We start from the raw sequence: 7,380 nt of genomic DNA, 5'->3' as shown, positions 1-7,380 counted from the left end.
CTTTTTTTTTTTTTTAACATATATTGCATTATTCTTATAGGAACTTCTTTAAGAAAACTCTAACAAATAAGGAACCAAAAGGACAGAGCAGATTGTGTTTGCTCTCTAGATGTGAGAAAAATCAAATTCAATCTTGCATTCCATAAAGCACACTGCCCTGAATGAAATAATTACCTTTAAAATAATACAGCACTATTTGTATGACCATTCAAGAATAAGAAAATTATAAAAATATTTTGTTGCATAATTTTGCACCTGAAATCTCAGATTCACATTCTGAGGTATGTGAACTTTAAAACTTATTTTTAAGGTGAGATTTAATGTAATCTACAAATAGTAAACATAGGATAATTTCCTACTTACCTGCTATAACAGTAACAAAGAAACAAAAGGGAAACAATCCAAATAAAAATAATTTTATATTTAGAAGTAAATAACAGTATCCTAATAGATGATTTTTAAAATGCGAAACCATCTCTCCAATGTATTCTCCCTTCCCTTTTTGCTACTATTCTACCTGGCATTCAAATTACATAGAATACCAGCTATCAGTCAATGGATGCCAACATGAAAAGCAAGAAAAAGAGCTTTCTATTGTTCAATGTTGACTAGAATAAAGAAAAAGAAAAAAACATTTCTAATTCCTAGTGGAAGTGTCATATGGCAAGGCTGTAAGTAGCCATTTGAACTTGTTTCCCTCCAAAAGAGATAGCTGGATGTAAAAGTAAATTTACCTGATGGGTGTGTTTCAAGATCACTGGCTATTTTCTGAGCATAAACACAGAACAAAGTGCTAATAAGTGATATTCACTTTACTATTTACATAGCACTTTTACATATTTTATTTCACTCTCAAACTCATGACAATTGTGCTCTCTCTCCATTTTTCATGTAAGAAAACAAAGGTTCATAGAGGTTAAGTAACCTCACAGAGCTAACATTTGGCTTTAAATCCAGATCTAAATGATCCCAAATAGGGTATTACAAGCAGAGAAGTATGTTTACAATTTAAAATGACCTCAGAAAAGTGTTATTTATACTTTCTAATCAAGTACTTCAGTGATTCACTATGAGACTCATCCCCATCCAAATACTAAATGTTAATTTCAATTTGTGACCCAAAATATTAATAGATAATTCATTTCAACTATAAAGACAAAAATAAGTGCCAGATATTTTACATTTTCAAACAGAAAAATATAAACTAGTAATTAAGAGCAAAGAAAGATGCTTTGACAGGCAAAGATATCTTTTAGCATCTTACTGATCTTTAGCAATCTACATAAGGTCACGTATTCCACATAAAATCTTTCTTCTTTTATGATCAAGTTCATGCTGTTTCTAGTACTCAGCTCACTGTATTGCCATCATCTACGACTAACATCTACTAACCTCTTAAACCTCTCCCAGGGAGGATCTCTGAATTCTGATTGCCTTCCATCTCTGTGCTCTAGATTGCTACCTGCTTAGCAAGACGTGTGTTTCAAGGATGCCAAAGTAAACCAGAGCAAGCCAGAGGAGGAGAAATGTAACATCAGCTTGAACCCTAGCAAACATTCTATCCAAAAGAAGAAAAAAAAATCTTAAATAATTCTTCCTCCATTAATGAACACCCCTAAGTATCTCTTCCTCCCTTACTGTGGGTTCATAACCAAGTAAAGAAACAAAACACAGGAGTCAAACAAATAAAGATAAAAATACAGCTAAAACCAGTGGCCAAAAAAGCTTCCTATTACTTCAAACATAAATTAAACTTACTTAGATTTGTAGATATTCCATTTCCTTTTCCCTCATAGGGCCCAGCCTGCTCAGATAAATCTACAATACAGACAAATAGAAAATGTATATCCTAAGAACTTGGAGTTCCAAAAACAGAACCAGAAAGCACTGAGCAAAAACATACTCAATCCCTTCTCACTTCACCTAATGCTTTCTTGGGAAGGCACTTGGAGGTAAAAAAAAAAAAGGGGGGGGCGGCTAGCACTTCAAAGTGTAACTTTACAAGTCATGGTAGAAACATGGGGATGGAAAAATGATGTTTCCCCCTTCAACAAACATAATCTCCACAAGTATACAACAGATTCTTCAGAATGATTTTAAAACTCTCAAACAGCAACACCTCACAAACATAATTCACATCTCCTATTTCACTTCCTATACTATAGAGAGGAGGAGGGACTGGATGAAGAGATAATAGACTAGTTTGACCTGAGAAGACTGGGTTAAAAGGAAGAAAATCAAGTCTGCAAACTACCCAAGAGGTCCTCATGAAAAACCAATATTCTCTGTAGTCTTTGTATGAGTTATGGTAAATTTAGCTGTAAAAGGTAGAGCTCTTTGTAAAACTGCACAGTAGATGAAAGGGTACTTCACCATTTTATCTTCCTTTTCAAAACTCTCTCCCTCACCTAGCCTCCTCTCTCACCCTCATCCCCTGCAAAGACTCCCCACCTTGCCTTCAATATGCCTAAGGTCCACTTCTTTCTTGGTCTGACCTCTAAACTCCATTCCCCTCAGTCCAACTAAGTATGAATCAGATTATGTGATTAAAGTATTTCCCACTAATGGGTAAATGTGCTTTAATCCATGGGATTCAATTCTACAAATATCACTAAGCTCTATGTGTAATGCACTGTGCTTAGTCCAAATAACTATTCTTACAAGAAAAACTATTTAAATCAATTTTTTAATATACAATGTAAAGAAGAGGAACATGAGTCTTCACATCACACTCTCCCCATCCCATTTCTTTCTATCTCTATACACCTTCCCCTCACCCCATCTGCCAGGAACAGAACCCAAAAAACTAATATTGCTTCCAGTAAAAGTCAATGACTGGGAAGACAATGTGGGATGGCAGAGCAAGCAATAAACATTCAAAACTACAGATGACTTATAGAGGGTCTCCTGAATTTAATTTCACGTATTAATTGCAAGTACAGTAAGGGGCCTCTTGGTGAATCAATTTCCTTACAAGATACCTATAAATTAGCTTTGCTCAGCTTATTATTAGTTATTAAACCATAAATACTGAGAAGTTTCTTCTTTGGTTGTTTCCATAGTTAAAACATTAAAAAAGTACCAATTCCATTTGCCATACTATACTTCAAGGCTTTTAAATTTGGCTATTAAACTTATCTACTGTTTTCAATTTGACATTTTTCTCAAATCCTCCTAGGTTTGAAATTCCAAACTAACTGGCATATTTGCTTTAAATCTTTTTTTTTTCCAGTTGTAAAATTTATTCATTCTGACCTATAACAGAGGTCCAAAACTGGAAAGCAGGATGCAACTACTGATAGACTTGGGTTTGGTTGGGCCACATTAAGTTATTTTTAATTGTTTTAAGTAGTTGTCAATATTTTTAACAATCAAGAGACTACAAGTAAAAATCTAGATTTCCTGTGTTCTATTAAGAAGGCTGAAAATTTAGCCAAGGAACCATGACTTAAAAAAAAAAAAAAAAAAGAAGGCTGAAAACTAGGCCCACATTCATGTATGGCACTTATCAGGTGGACATGATAACCGGATGTCCCTCTAAGATAAAGCATAAACTCTCTAGTGCAGTTCACTCATTTTCATCTGCCTAGTACCTGAAGGCATGTGAATTTGCTATTCATAACATATTCCTACGAAAGGTGCATATTTTCCAGCTCATTCTCACACTTCACCACGTCACCTAAACGTAAAAAACCACAAAGCAGATCTTGCTGGTTTGCAACTCAGTAATAAAAATTTTTCACAAGGCTTAGAAGAAAGGGTAAGAAAGAAAAAAATTCAGACTGGTGAAGGGTGACATAAAGGTAAAAAGCCAATCTGAAAGCTTTTCTGGGAGTGAGAAAAAAAAAGGTGAAAAAAACTCAAAAACACTGAGACACTAAAAACCTTCCTGATTGAGCACTATGTTAACTCCATGGTTCCTTACCACACTCCATGCTTCAGATTCTCCCCCTCTTAACTTTCTCTTTATATATAACAATAGTAGATAGGTCAAACTCTGAGAAATTTTGGGAAATTTATAAAACATATTTACACCTTCAAAAATAATTCTCACGCACTTTTTAGGTCTTAATCACCATCAAGTCCTTTCCCAAATATTTTCTACCGCTTTCCACTTTACATTCAAATGACAACTGCAGTCCTCATTTTTCAAGGCTTGGACTTCAGTCCTGGACCGTGTCTCCAGCACAGAAACTTTTTTTTGGTCCTTATGGTTGCATTCTCCATTAGACCTCTTATTCCAATCTCTACAGTCTATTTCATTCAAAATTTATCTTTAATCCCCTTTCTAAAAATTCTTGGTTAAATTTGTGTGGGGGGAGTGGGGAATGCCTAATTGTCCAAATAAAATCAATATACTGGGTTGTTTCACTGAGATTAATTTAAACAAAAAGCATGAAGACTCTTAAAGATTAAGAAATTTTAAATTAATTTTTATATGCTAAGTGCACCAAGAGACAAGTAAGTCAGGCTCTGGCTTTAGCAAGTGTGGATTAGTGACTTTTCATCATGTACTCTAAATACTGACAACTACTGTACGAAACCTACGAGACCCAAGGATGGTCTCCTTGCCCCCACACTAACAAATTACCAAATGATGTCTCGTCTCCCCGCACCCCGTTAACGAGGAAAAAGGGTGTTAGGGGATTTGCATCTGAAGAAGAAAAAAACAGGCAGCTTTTCTGTGCAGGTTTTGGGAAAACAAAGCTTTACCATACGTGATACTGTTAACAGCATAAAACCACGCAGCACATGACTGGAGTCTCACTCCTCTTCACCCAAAGGGAGACTACCTGCTACTCTATCCCCTATTGTGATGCGCCCTCCTGAGGATGTCGCTACGTTAGCCCAGCGGTGACAGAAAAAGGGGCGGGGCACGGGGTAGCTCAGCCCTGGGAAGGAGGGATGAGGAGGGTATCGCCTTCATCCCCGAGGAAAGGCCTCGGGACTCCCAACCCAAAAACAGCATCCAGAAAACCCAAGTCCCACCCCTGCCTCTCCGAATCGGGTGCCGGCTGCCGGAGCCCAGAACCCCACCCACGGTCTCCTAGCAGGGTCTGGGACGTCCGCCCAGACCACCACCACAGCAGCCCGGCGCTCAAGCCCAGATTCGCCCTCCGCCCCCTTCCTCCTTCGCCCAGCCAAGCCCAGCCTCCGGCGCCGCCCCCACCGAGTTCCCCAGCTGAGACCAGTCACCCTCGAACCTGCAGTCCCTCTTGAGTGTCCACGGAGGGCCTAGGCAAAGGCGGGGGCAAGGGACACCTCCGTTTCCTCCTCAATTGGATCCCTCCGGAGGTGTCTGTGGCGGCGCCCAGTCAAGCGGCTGCGGCTAGCAGAGCCGCCCCGGCGGGTTACAGGCCGACTCTTAAGCTTCTTCTCGCGAGAGCCCGGAGTCCGAAGAGGCGAGGCTAGCCGTATTCTCGCGAGAATGGCGGCTAGACGCCCGGGAGTGGGCGGGGCGCTAAGGGTGTGGGCAATTGAGGGAGCGGCAGCTTGGGGTGGGCTTTGTGCCTGGGGGTTCGGGTCTCAGAGTGCCGGGCGCCTACTCTCACAGACGTTAGCCTGGGTTTGAAGGCGATCCTGAAGTCTGAGTGGCTGCGAGCAGAGTTACCCTCAAACCTTTGAGTCCCACGTTTTTTCTTCGACTTCCTGTCACCGTTAGAAAAAAACGGACGGCGTCTCCAGCCCAGAGTTAGAGAAATAGCTCTGGGACCCTGAGTGCTCAGGGAAAAGGTTTCCCTCAATTGAGCAAACTCCGAAATCGCCACTGCGGGCTCAGCTGGCGGCTATTAACCCACCTGGATCCGTGAAAGGCAGTCGTCCGGAGGCCGGGTGTCCGCGGCTGTTTGTTTTTAAAAGCTGGCTTGGCGGGAACCGGGGTGCCAGCTGAAACTCCAGCAGTTGGGCCGCCTAGCCCACGTCGAGAGGAACCTGGGTCGCATGTTGCTCCTGTGGGCAGAAGGTCGCCAATTAACAGAGTTTCAGTCATCCAACTTAACTGAGCCTACCATGTGTCAAACGCTGGACGATCCACCCCGGGTGGGGAATAAGAGGCGGTCTCCGCTCTCCAAGCTCACACCGTGGGGGCGAGACCAGCCCGAAAATGTAAACCCACTATACTCATAAAAACCGGGTTGCTCGCAGTGAACTGCAGGAGCAGAGAGGGAGCTCTGCCTGCCACGTTGAGGAAAGCCTCCACCAGCGGGTGACATTGGAGTTGAATCTAGGATGAGTAAGAGTTCCCCAGTTTTGGGTAGAGTAGGAGGGGCGTTGCAAGCAGAGGACGCAAAGAGGAAGAGGACCTGGTTTGAGTAATTTGGTATGAGAACAGATCTTGCGGAAAGAACTTTGTTGAAAAACTTGTAATCATTGTTTATTTCGGAAGAGAAAAAAACTCTCAGTCTCCCACATGTGATAACCGAAGTGTTTTCCAAACCCAAGTTTATGCTAAGGAGATGAGTTTTGCTGTACAGTACAGGATAGTGACTATCTTCTTCCTCGTCTAAGTACACTCACGTATCAGAGACGTAAGGGAAACAGAGGTTATTATCATAGTATGCCAAATTATTATTGCCAACATTCTGCTAAATTGGAAATTCCCAGTAATCTTTGCGGATTTCTAAGAAGAGTGATCTAACAGAATTTTTGTAATACAAGGACTCTCAGGGAGAAACTTCAGAAAAATCCTCAGGCAACAAAACAACAAAAACTTAACCAATCTTGATTTATTGTCAAAATTGTCTTCTGTAAGCTAAAATCAAATGAGGTAATTCTATAGTCCAAGGTAGGTTTAGAGAGGTCTGTCAAACAGTAATCATTTCCCTATAGCAAAATAGAAGCTATAATTTCCTACAGAAAGTCTCTGGTATTCTATAGAGTTTCCACCAATTTCCCTTTAGACACATTATTTTCATATTTATTATATATATTTATATCTACAATAGTTTCATTTGGCTCACTCTATCCTCCCTACAAATAAGCCCAACACTTAATAGGAAAACAAACAGTAGTTTTAACCTTGCTGTGGGCCAATCAGGTGTTCGGCTTAGCATAATTCACAAGTTCTAGTCCAAGTTCCAGAAAATCTCCAGGAAACATTGGAAGAATTATGTCAGCAAAGATTTTAGATGAAATATGGAAACTCTGTTCCATACTGGAATCAAAACATTTTACCTTGATTTGAGAGGCCTATAGTTCATTTCATTCTGTTATTCGAAGGAAGGAAAGAAGAAAGGAAGGAGGGGAAGAAGCAAGGAAGTCTAAAAATCTAATAAAGCTAACACCATCATTTGCTTAAAAAAAGTTAACCTATCAAATATTACTATGGGAAGCATTGGTAGCATATATATGTCTAAATAGGTAATGCCATTGATTCAGATC

The 7,380-nt window shown here is 40.2% G+C and overlaps 1 protein-coding gene across 3 annotated transcripts in view; it reads right to left on the bottom strand.

Moving 5' to 3' along the window:
• Nucleotides 1-5,950, bottom strand: part of BTBD10 (BTB domain containing 10) — a 74,909-nt gene extending 68,959 nt beyond the window's left edge. For 2 of the 3 annotated variants that reach the window (XM_031041621.2, XM_031041624.2), the window contains exon 1: nucleotides 5,205-5,399. The gene's annotated coding sequence lies outside the window, so the exon portion shown is untranslated. Of the gene's footprint in view, nucleotides 1-5,204; nucleotides 5,400-5,798 lie in introns of those variants that run through there. The other variant, XM_081798568.1, reaches the window with a different exon arrangement.
• Nucleotides 5,951-7,380: the final 1,430 nt, after the last annotated feature.

Source organism: Leptonychotes weddellii, chromosome 11, assembly GCF_054177405.1.
Source record: "Leptonychotes weddellii isolate Sample4059 chromosome 11, ASM5417740v2, whole genome shotgun sequence".
In the NCBI taxonomy this organism is placed as follows: domain Eukaryota; kingdom Metazoa; phylum Chordata; class Mammalia; order Carnivora; family Phocidae; genus Leptonychotes; species Leptonychotes weddellii.
The sequence above is the reverse complement of the archived record's forward strand: the minus strand, read 5'-3'. Positions and strand labels throughout refer to the sequence as shown.